Source organism: Pygocentrus nattereri, chromosome 12 (assembly GCF_015220715.1).
Source record: "Pygocentrus nattereri isolate fPygNat1 chromosome 12, fPygNat1.pri, whole genome shotgun sequence".
Classification (NCBI taxonomy): domain Eukaryota; kingdom Metazoa; phylum Chordata; class Actinopteri; order Characiformes; family Serrasalmidae; genus Pygocentrus; species Pygocentrus nattereri.
The window spans coordinates 15,029,826-15,041,633 of record NC_051222.1 but is presented as its reverse complement, the minus strand read 5'-3'; positions in this window follow the sequence as shown (position 1 = coordinate 15,041,633).

The following is an 11,808-nucleotide window of genomic DNA, read 5'->3' as shown; positions in this document are numbered from 1 at the left end:
AACTTGAGATCACTAGGCATTTAACTTGTTATCTCAACATAACAATCTAGAACATTATTGCAACAGCTCTGTGCATAAATGCAGCCGTGGAAGACGTGTAGCTATTCCTGCTAGGGGAAAAAAGCACAACCGTTATGGTGTGGTTTGTATGCAGGTATGTGGGTCAACCACCATCAGACCAGCATGAAACTATTTTATATATATATATATCTCGCTGCTGTCGGATCTTCATTTTTGTCATTTTTCAGTTTTTGACATAATTTCAAACGACCTGTTGTTCTTTACATTATGTGAAAATTTCATGATGAATGGACCAAAAGAAAAAGCCCAAAATGACTCGGAAAGCCGTCTGGTTCCATTGACTTACATTAAAACTACAGTAGGTTTTTTCCTTCTCCTGTAAAGTTACCATTTTGGAGATATGAGGTTTTCTCCCGACAACAGCGATATATATATATAGATATATATATAGGGCGGCACGGTGGCGTGGTGGGTAGCGCTGTCGCCTCACAGCGAGGAGGGCCTGGGTTCGATTCCCTGGCCGGGTGACCAGGGTCCTCTCTGTGTGGAGTTTGCATGTTCTCCCCGTGTCTGTGTGGGTTTCCTCCGGGTTCTCCGGTTTCCTCCCACAGTCCAAAGACATGCAGTCAGGCCAATTGGACATGCTACATTGCCCCCGGGTGTGAGTATGTCTGTGTCTGTCTGTCTGCCCTGCGATGGACTGGCGACCTGTCCAGGGTGTATCCTGCCTTCCACCCAAAGACTGCTGGGATAGGCTCCAGTATCCCCCCCGCGACCCTGATGGAGAAGCGGCTTAGAGGATGGATGGATGGATGGATATATATATATATATATATTTATATATATATTACCAATAATATCCATAAATCCTCATATTTCTAAAGTGGTGATCTCAAAGCAGACAACTTGACAAAAACGGAAAATTATCATTAATAGCTTCCTTTTCATAGAATCCTTGAAATGTTAAATCAAACATCGAAAAATTCCTTTCACTGAATAGTTTGTAGGATTTTTATCCACCTTGTGTAAGTAATTACTGAATATGAAATGAAAAATATATTAGTAAAGTGATTCCAAACACATATCAAGTCAAGTCAAGTCAAGAGGCTTTTATTGTCATTCCATCTATGTACAAGTACACAGTGAAATTACGTCCCTCCAGGAACATCACGGACCAACAAGGAACAAAAGAGTACAAAGTATAAACGTGCAGACATCGTGTGCAAACAAAGAATTAAGCTAGAAACAATAACTACGATAAATTCAACAGACATTAGACACAGTAAACAGACAGGACAGCGCAGCACCGACACAGCACTCATTTCTGGACATGAGTAAAATAAGGTGCAGGGATATTTAACCTGCAGTGATCTGTGAGTTTACACAGTCAGATAACCTACATAGCCACAGCAGTTACTGAGGTAGTACTTGAACATATACAAATACGTTATAAACAAAATGTCAGAAACGGACAATGAGTACAATCTAAAAGCATTACACATTAAAAATGACTTAAGAGTTTGAACTGTAGGAGTGGGAGAATAAGTGCTATTCTGAAACGGAGATATTCTACGTACACTGGTATGCAAAAGTTCGGGTAACACTTTATTTTGAGTGGTGCTTTGTAGAAAATGAATATACTCAGCAAGCTACCAGTTACATATCATTGAAGTAGCAGCAGTGAAGCATCTGAATACATTGGAGTAAATACTTTTAGTACTGTTACCTTACTAACACTGAGTACTAAGTTTTGTTGGTATGTTACTGAGACTGTGTTGAGTGTTTATTTCATCTAAGAAGGACCTCTCAAAATAAAGTGTCACAAAAAATTGGCCTGTTGAGGTCAAATTACACACCTCTGTGAAATAAGTTAACGTATTGTCCTCAGAGAACACACTTTTGCAATTTTAATACACATTAGCTGGTAATTTGCTAAACTTAACATACAAGAAAAAAACAAAAACATCATGCGTGGCCTGTGCAAAAGTTATGGCACATTTTCAAATGGTGGTGGTGGGTCTACTCTACCACTCCAAGTCAATCAACAGCTCCTTTGTTTTTCAGTGCTTTGGTTTAAGGTATTTACTCTTATTCTAGGCCATAATAGATGCTCATTCACCATCTGTTCTTAAGAAGACCTTTATTCTATGTGCGCACACACACACACACACACACACACACACACACACACACACACACACTTTCTAAACCGCTTATCCTTCTGGGTTCCTTTCTCAAGAACACGTTTAAGAAAAAAACTTGTAAGATATTGGTGAATAAGGCCTGTTGTTCTTTATCAATACACGTATGCTGGACTTTTTAGACAGACTACAGCATCACAACTAGTTGCCCATATGTCAAAACTTTTAACTCTTGATAATAAATATTGTGTGAACATCTTTGTGTTTTAATGAGTTTATAATATTAACAAAGTACAATAAACACATATTGTCACTGTTCAAAGAAAAACATGTATCTCCAAAATCAAGTCCACTTTATTATCCATATAGGAAATTCCGCTCCCAGGGCAACTTGGAGATATATTCCCTCCAGCGGTTCCTAGGACGACCCCGGTAGGGCGTGCCTGGTACACCCCCACTGGGAGGCGTCCAGGGGGCATCTGGCTCAGGTGCCCGAACCACCTCAGCTGGCTCCTCTCAATGCGGAGGAGTAGTGGCTCTACCCTGAGCTCCTCCCGGATGACTGAGCTCCTCACCCTATCAAATAGAGTGTAGCCTGCCACAGTGCGAAGAAAAGTTCATTTCCGCTGCTTCTATTCGCGATCTCGTTCTTTCAGTCATTACCTACAGCTCATGACCATAGGTGAGGGTCGGGATGTAGACCGACCGCTAAACAGAGAGCTTTGCCTTCACAACTACAGTCCGGCACAGTGACCGCATTACTGCTGCCGCCCGATCTCACAATCCCTCTTCCCATCACTCGTGAACAAGACCCTGAGATACTTAAACTTCCCCACCCTCCGGCCTCCAGACATAATGCCCTCCTGACCCCGGCTACGCCTTGACATTTTGGCCATGAATGTCATGAACAGGAGTGGAGACAGGGCACAACCCTGGCAGAATCGCTTACACTAAAAGAGTCTGACTCAATGCCGAGTATACGAACACAGCTCTCACTCCGGGGGTACAGAGATTGAATATACACATATCCACACACCAATACTAAAAACAAAGACACGACACAAAGTAACCCCCACAACCAATGTATACAAAACACATGAAATTATCATAAAAAATGACAAAAGCACCTTTGACCCCACACGTTCTATTTGACTGCTGAATGCATTTCTAGCAGCAGCTCTCCCTGAAGCGCTCTGACTCATTTTAAATTTCTGATGTAAAGGATGGGTAGATTCTTTGATAATACATTTAGTTTTTTTTTAATCAGCACTGAGCTGACAACTTCTTTTGTTCCTATAATCCTACTCACTGACTCCATTAATCTCTGGATTTGTTTCGTTCTTGTTTTGGAACACATGTTCCCAAACATACACATGAGATCAAAAGTCAGGACACTGTGAGGTACAGATTTACAGAGAAGTTACAAAACACAATAACTGACACTGTACCTATTTAACTGACGTTAAAGGTGGCACACTTTTTCTGCTTTACATGCCCCACAATCTGCAAAGTTATCAATCTCTATTCCTAGATATTCGTATATTGGAACTCAACTGCTCCCCGGGCACTGCAGATTGGGCTGCCCACTGCTCCGGGCATGTGTACTCACTGCCCCCTAGTGTGTGTGTGTGCTCACTAGAGTGTTTGTGGTGTTTCACTTCACGGATGGGTTGAATGCAGAGGTGAAATTTCCCCATTGTGGGTCTCTTAATCTTAATAATTAATCTACTAATTCACCATCAATATGGAAGGACCCATAGCTGTTGTCTTCTCACAGTGGAAGAAGGTACAGGACTACCTGTGGATTTTTTCAGTCGGAAACAAGAGTGGAGCCTGATTTTCTCCTCTCTCATGAATGAAAGCTAAATACTGTTTATCTGATGGTCACAGTATTGGTGGCCTACCAGGTCTTGCACAGTTGTTGTGAATCTCACTTAGGTATCCTTTGGGGCATTGGGGCAATCGTGGGCTGGAGGTTAGGAAACCAGCGTTGATACAGGAAGATTGGTGGTTTGATCCTCTGAGCCAACAGTACGTGACTGAGGTGCCCTTGAGCAAGGCACCCAACCCCCAACTGCCACTTGGGCGCTGCGGATAGGGCTGCCCACCACTCCAGGCACTTCATTAGTGTGTATGTGCTGTTTCACTGCATGGATGGGTTAGATTGCAGAGGTGATATTTCCTCATCGTGGGACTAATAAGGGTCATATAATCTTGACTTTCTTCTTCTGCAGGTGAACTGCGTCTTACATCTAATCTCAGAAATATCTCCTGAAAAGAAATGACTTGTACTGCACATCCAGTTTTAGAAAGCAATTTTAAAATTAAAAGCAATTTAATGAGCAAGTTTCTCACAGCTGTGAATTAATCATGTGTGATTATGTCTCTCAATCTCAATTACATCATAATTATAACTTACTGCATTTTAATGATGAGAATAATTATAAGCTTCTCGCTATCACAGCATAATATGTGGTGATGAGAGACTATGATGAGAGTGATAATTAGATAATAAATGTCATAAAAACGTAAGATGTCATAATTAAAATATACTAAGTCATAATAATTAAGATGGTATCTGATAATAATGGGTAACCACCTCATTATTATGAGATTTAAAGTCATAATTACAAAAAAATGTAGAACTTACTCAAAGGCTTCCACTTGAAGCTGCAGCATGTGTCTAATATTTAATGAATAATAATCTTCCTGAAGTATTATGCTCAGATATGTCTTTTTTGACTTTTAGTGTGCAATTCTGAATGCTGCTAATGTCATTATGGGTCACAGTCTATAATAAAACTAACAAAAACACAAGCACAACAAAAGAGTGACACTTGTTTGTGTCTGCTAATAAGTAGTTACTGAAGATCTAACAGAAGTCACAGTAATTATATGACCATAAATTTTTCATTTGTATTCAGTAGCAATAACAGACTGTTGAAAAGCAGTGTCATCACATTCAGTCCATAACAGAAAAACACATCCCAAGCCAAACAAATCATTTCGTGACAAGACCAGACTACAGACACTATTTATCCCCCCGGAAACAAACCTGAAAGACTGTTTACAGCTCACACACACACAACTGCACACAGTCCCTACCCTGCCACCCAAATCTCACTTGCATGCACAACAAAAACAACAGGAACACATTTATGCCAAATTTATGCCAAATAGGCCAGAACACCCTGTCTCTCATTTCACTCATCAAATAAAATCTGACCTAATTCAGGTTCTTCTGAATTAGTTCTTGGGAAGCTTGCAGTAGCTATTTGACAAAAGATCAGTGTTCTGAATGCTGAATGTTTTCCTCCGGGTGCATTTGGCTCACCCTCTTAATTCAAATATGAAACACCATGTGAAAGTGTGAAAGACACATAACTATGTCAAATCATGAAATGTCTGCTGATAAAGCAATTCTATATCTACCACCCTATTTCCAAATAAGTTGGGACGTTGCCCATAATTTAATATTTATATATGCAAATGCATATTTTTAAAGGAAAATACGACACAGGCAACATATCAAATGTTAAAACTGAGAAATGTCATTGTTTCTTTGTTTGCGTTTTTTTTTTAATACATGCCCATTTCAAATGTGATGCTGACATCACATTCCAAAAAAGTTGGGGCATGTTTAAGTGATACATTTTTAATCCCACAAATGGGGAAATTCCACCTCTGCATTTAACCCATCCGTGAAGTGAAACACCACATACACACTAGTGAATACACACACACTAGGGGGCAGTGAGCACAGTTGCCCAGAGCAGCGGGCAGCCCTATCCACAGTGCCTGAGGAACAATTGAGGGGTTAGGTGTCTTGCTCAAGGACACCTCAGTCATGGACTGTCGGCACTGGGGATTGAACCGGCCACCTTCCGGTCACAGGGCCAGATCCCTAACCTCCAGCACCCACAGTTTACCACTGTGTTTCATCACATTCTTTTAACAACACTCTGTAAAGCATGAGGAGAACAACTGCTATTTTTGAAAGTGAAATGTTTTCCCATTCTTTTTGGCAAATATATATAAAAAAAAAAAACGCTAGAATTTTTAAAACCATTTGATATGTTGCCTTTGTACTGCTCTCAATGAAATATAAGGTTTAAATGATTTGCCCATCACTGAACTTTGTTTTTATTTACATTTTACAGTGGAGACGTGTTCTCTGGAGTGACAAAACACGCTTCTCCGTCCGGCAATCCGCTGGATGTGTCTGGGTTTGGTTGCCAGGAGAACGGTACTTGTCTGACTGCATTATGCCAAGTGTAAAGTTTGGTGGAGGGGCGGAATATGGTGTGGGGTTATCCTTCAGGATATGGGCTTGACCCTTAGTTCCAGTGAAAGGAACTCTTAATGCTTCAGCAGACCAAGAGATTTTGGACAATTTCATGCTCCCAGCTTTGTGGGAACAGTTTGGGGACGGCCATTCTAACATGACTGTGCACCAGTTCACAAAGCAAGGTACATGGATTAAAGAGTTTGTTGTGGAAGAACTTGACTGGCCTGCACAGAGTCCTGACCTCAACCCGATAGAACACCTTTGGGATGAATCAGAGCAGAAACTGCAAGCCAGCTCTTCAGCTATTCTCACAAATGAGCTTGTGGAAGAATGGTCAGAAATCCCCATAAACACACTCCTTAAACCTTGTGGAAAGCTTTCCCAGAAGAGTTGAAGCTGATACAGCTGCAAAGGGTGGGCCGACATCATATTAAACCTTAAGGATTAAGAATAGGATCTCACTCAATTTCATATGCATGTGAAAGCAGGCGAGTGAATACTTTTGGCAATATAGCGTATATGTAAAGGTTAGCGTCATTGCTATCTAGACTAGGTGCTACTACTTTCTACTGTTGAAAAAGGACAAACACTTTTCTCTAAGGTCCATTTCATGAATAAAGATAGAATTGCTGCTTTATTTGCAATTTTATTTGACAACTGAGGTAAGAATTACACTAATCCAAGCTGCTTAGCTCAGGGGCCAGGCTAGCAGTCAATATTGACTCAATCACAGAGATTTTCTGTAGTTCTTGTACATCATCTGGTTAAAAAAAGTCATTTTAAACCATTTTGTGGTCATCATTAGATTAACATTGATAGAGTGAAGGTAATGTTGACACTTCAAGCGTTGATTTAACATGGATTCAGTGATTTGCGATCTGGGCTGCTTGCTAGTTTAATTTATTAGCTGATATTAAACACACACACACACACACAAACACACACACACACAAACACACACACACACACACACACACACACACACACACACACACACACAGCTACTTATGTAGAGTCCAGCAATTATATATTTTTAGAATTATAAAATTATATTTATCTCTGTCAAGTGTGAAAATATGAGCAAATATTTTGTTGAGACTAACATAAATGCTAACAGTGTTAGCTGCCTAACTGGCTTATGTAACTTTGCTGAACTCTTTACAAAATAATAATTCTAAAAATAGAAATCACATCAACATACCATTCAACGTCACATCTTGCTGTAGGTTGTAGGTTTTTTTTTACAGTTTAAACAGTTTTGAACTAGAGCTCAAGCCTGTACACAAAATGGACTGAGGGAAAAACCCATGTAGTGCCGTGGTGACATCACTGAGCTACCAAAACGACAAGGGGAAAAAGGAAAAAGAAAATAATAAATGAATGAAAAATATACAAAACATTTAAAGAACGATATTTCTTGTACGTATTTGAATGACAAAAATAGGAAGGGAAGATTTTAGCTGAAACAATCAAGTTTAAATCGATCTAAATCTGCTATGCTTGCAACTGGTGTTGCCCATGCGGTTCCATTAGGAGTTGCTGCTGTAGCATAATGGAGGAATTAGCAATAGGCCCAAATGAGAACTCTGACTCTCTTTCCTACTAGGACAGAGAGAAGTTTGTGTTTTTAACAAAAAAAAATGCTCCAGAATGTTTGTCGATGCTGACTATGAAACAGGAATTTGTTGGTTATATTTTATGAGTTTTATTAGCCTTTTTTCATTCAGCAAGCAGTTAAAAAAGTGCTCGTCAACACCTGATGTCGCAGAAATGCCAATGGAAATGTCTTCTGAAAAAAATCTGACAGCTTCTGCTCATAGGTCTCCAACAAGAAACACAAATGAACACAAATAAAATGCATGGCTGAGCGGTTTAGCTGGATGGAGGAGGAGAGCATCCATCCATTTGGATGGGGGGGGGGGTCGCGGGGGGATGCTGGAGCCTATCCCAGCAGTCTTTGGGTGAAAGGCAGGATACACCCTGGACAGGTCGCCAGTCCATCGCAGGGCAGACAGACAGACACAGACAGTCACTCACACCTAGGGGCAATTTAGCATGTCCAATTGGCCTGACTGCATGTCTTTGGACTGTGGGAGGAAACCGGAAAACCCGGAGGAAACCCACACAGACACGGGGAGAACATGCAAACTCCACACAGAGAGGACCCCGGTCGCCCGGCCGGGGAATCGAACCCAGGCCCTCCTTGCTGTGAGGCGACAGTGCCACCCACCACGCCACCGTGCCGCCGGCAGGAGGAGAGCAGAGTGTTTTAAATTAAATACTGCAACTTCTCCAATCTGACCGAGATGTCTGTAAAAAAACCCTCTAAAAATCTTTCTAAATGACCAGAGCTCAAACAGCTCTACACAGCAGACAAAAAATAAACAGACAAAATGTCCTTAGATACAAAATATCAGTAGGTTCTGAGAAGATCAGGAGGCCAAATGTACACAAGTTGTGACATATATGAAAAGAGAGATGGAAAAAGCACAAAAAACAAACCAAAAGTAAAAGCTCTGATGCACCAAGGCATGTCAACTCTGCCATGTAGTATCTGGCGCCAAGAGTTTAGCAGCAGATAAGTTGCGAGAGGACACTGCCATCAGGGAACACAACTGTCATGAAAGGGTGTACCTGGTCCACAACACTGTTTAGGTAGGTGCCACATGTCAAACTGACATCCACAGGAATGTCAAGATATACATATATAGTGCTTTATACCACAGGCATTGGCGCAAAGCAGTTTTACAGAGCATTCCAGGTCCAAGCCCCTGAAGCAATGGCGACAGAGGTAAGGAAAACGTCTCTAGGAGGAAGAAACCTTGAGAGGAACCAAAACTCATAAGGGGAACCCTCCTCCTCTGCTCAACAATGGACAGCAAATAATAACACAAGAACGATATGAATAGAGAACAAGGGTTTAATATTAGCATAAAATTTTTAAATACAGAAAACGGGACAAGCAGCTGAAGCAATGGCTTTGATTAAAGAGTTCGAGCAGCAGCATCAGGAGGGTCAGTTCATGCAGGTGAGGTTTGCACAGCGTGGTGAGCAGGTGACAGTGGTGGACAGTAACAAAGTAAATGTAATTCGTTACTGTACCTAAGTGCTTTTTTCGTGTATCTGTACTTTACTTTCACTTCACTACATTTCAAAGTCAAATATCTTTTTACTCTTCTACATTTTGAGTCTTGACTCATTTTGACTCTTTTTACTCTTCTTCTATTCATAAAAATAAAAATAGTAGACTTCGAGAATAAAGTCGTAATATTTAGAGAAAAGACGTCACAATATTTGAAGGTTAAAATGGGCTAACTGTAGGGGGGGCTTGCCATAATGGCAGTTGCAGTCTCGGTTGCTGTCGGAGTTCCACACACTCTTGTATCTTTGTGAATCAATCATTGTGATTATCTTTCTCACTGACTGTGAAACTTCATGCCATCTTTGAATGGCGCGGAGACGTAGCCCCCGATAGCTGTGTAGACGACCTTGCCTGCAATTCTCCTTCAACAACACAGACAGGCAGTTTCCTAAGAGTCCATCTGGCTCTTTATTCTAAATATACACGGTTTCCTGCTCAGCCTTTTCAGTCATGTCTTATACTAATAACAGGAATGTCAGGAGAGACAGGGAGACTGAGTGTTTCTTTATGGGTGAAATCGATATAAAACTCCACCAACTCAACGCCCCTCACTTAACATGAGGAGGTGCGGCCTTGCCTTTGCAAAGTGTTTGGCCACAATACTGTGACCTTTCCTGGTATTACTGTCTCTTAAATGTTGTAATTCTACAACTTTTTTCTCAAAATATTCCGACTTTATTCTTGAAGTCTACTATTTCTATTTGTGTTAACAGTGGCCCTAAAACACCGTCATACGGTTCAACATTAGTGCAGCAGCATAAGATTTTGGGAGTGTCTATTCCAACATAAATGATGAGCTAACCCAACTTTGTGTAAACAGACCACAATATAGAAATATGTCCACATAAAATATGGCTTTTTACTGAATTTCTACAAACACCATTTCATTTTATAGTAAAATAGTTTTGGCTGGTTTCTGTTTATGAACAGACGCCTACAGATCAACATAGTAAAGGAGCTCATCTGTGATGCTGAGTTTAAAGCCAGTTTTTATTCAACTTAAACTTGTAACTAAGTCGCAGATGAATCTTAAACTCAAACTTAGCTTGTTCACAAAAAAGTGATTTCAGAGCCACTCGGTTCTCCCTGATGGAAACTACTTGCTTTCAATAGACATCAGTGACTAATTAATGACATTCTATTAAAAGACTGGTTTATCAAGAGAGACACTGGAGGATTTTCACCTAAAATGAGTTGATGAAGCAAGTCTTGTTACAAAAATGGTAATAGGACATTAGAGCCAGAATGAATCCTTTAGTACTTTTACTTTCAATACTTAGTAAGTAAAAGTAAATTTGAAGGCAATCCAGCAGGTCAAACTATTACAGCCTAACTCAGGTTTCACTATGAGAGCTGACTGTTCTCTTACCATTGCACATCCCAGTTTAACTTCTGAAATAATCAACATTATTCACTTCACTGGTCACAATCATTGGTCTTCACTGACAACTTCATTGGTCCCAATCTTTTAGCTTATTGGTGTATAAAGGAATTTCAGTCCATTAGTTTTTACTAAGCTTCTTGTTTACACAAATAAAGATAACACACATTTTTTTCTGTTGTAATAAAGATAACACGTTATATTTCCTCATCAGCCCAACCCACAGGTTTTCAGTGGAGTCTAGATCAGGGAGACAGGGTGGACACTGAGAGGCTTGATACTGTGGTCAGTGAATCAGTTATCATGTTTATTTAAGGTGAAACATGCTTTACATTCCAGTTCTACTGGAGGATCGATGACCGAATCTTCACCTACTCGCACACCCTTTAAGATGATTCTTTAAAGATGAGCTGCATCAGAGCAATCAGAGTTAAAGCTTTCCTATCAAAGTGATTCTTTAAAGGTTCTTTGGTAAAGACGATGGTTATATAAAGAAACCTTTAAAAGAATCATTAAAAGTATTACTTTACGCAGCTGGACTGTGGTGTAAAATCACTTTTAATGGAATCCATAATGTCATGTATCCTAACAAAATTCCAATGGCTTTTGGGTCTGAACAGCCCCACAATATCTGATCCGATCAACATCTGTTCCATTCCGATTTAGCTATTGGTTGGATTATTAACAGATTATCAGACTGCATGTAAACATGGCTATTGACGCCTTAAGCGCCTTAAAAATGAGGCGCTGTTTTAATCGTCTAGAGTTCAAAAGCACTTAACACACTTGCACTTATAACAACTGTGTTAAAATGTTGATGCGAGGAAATTATATT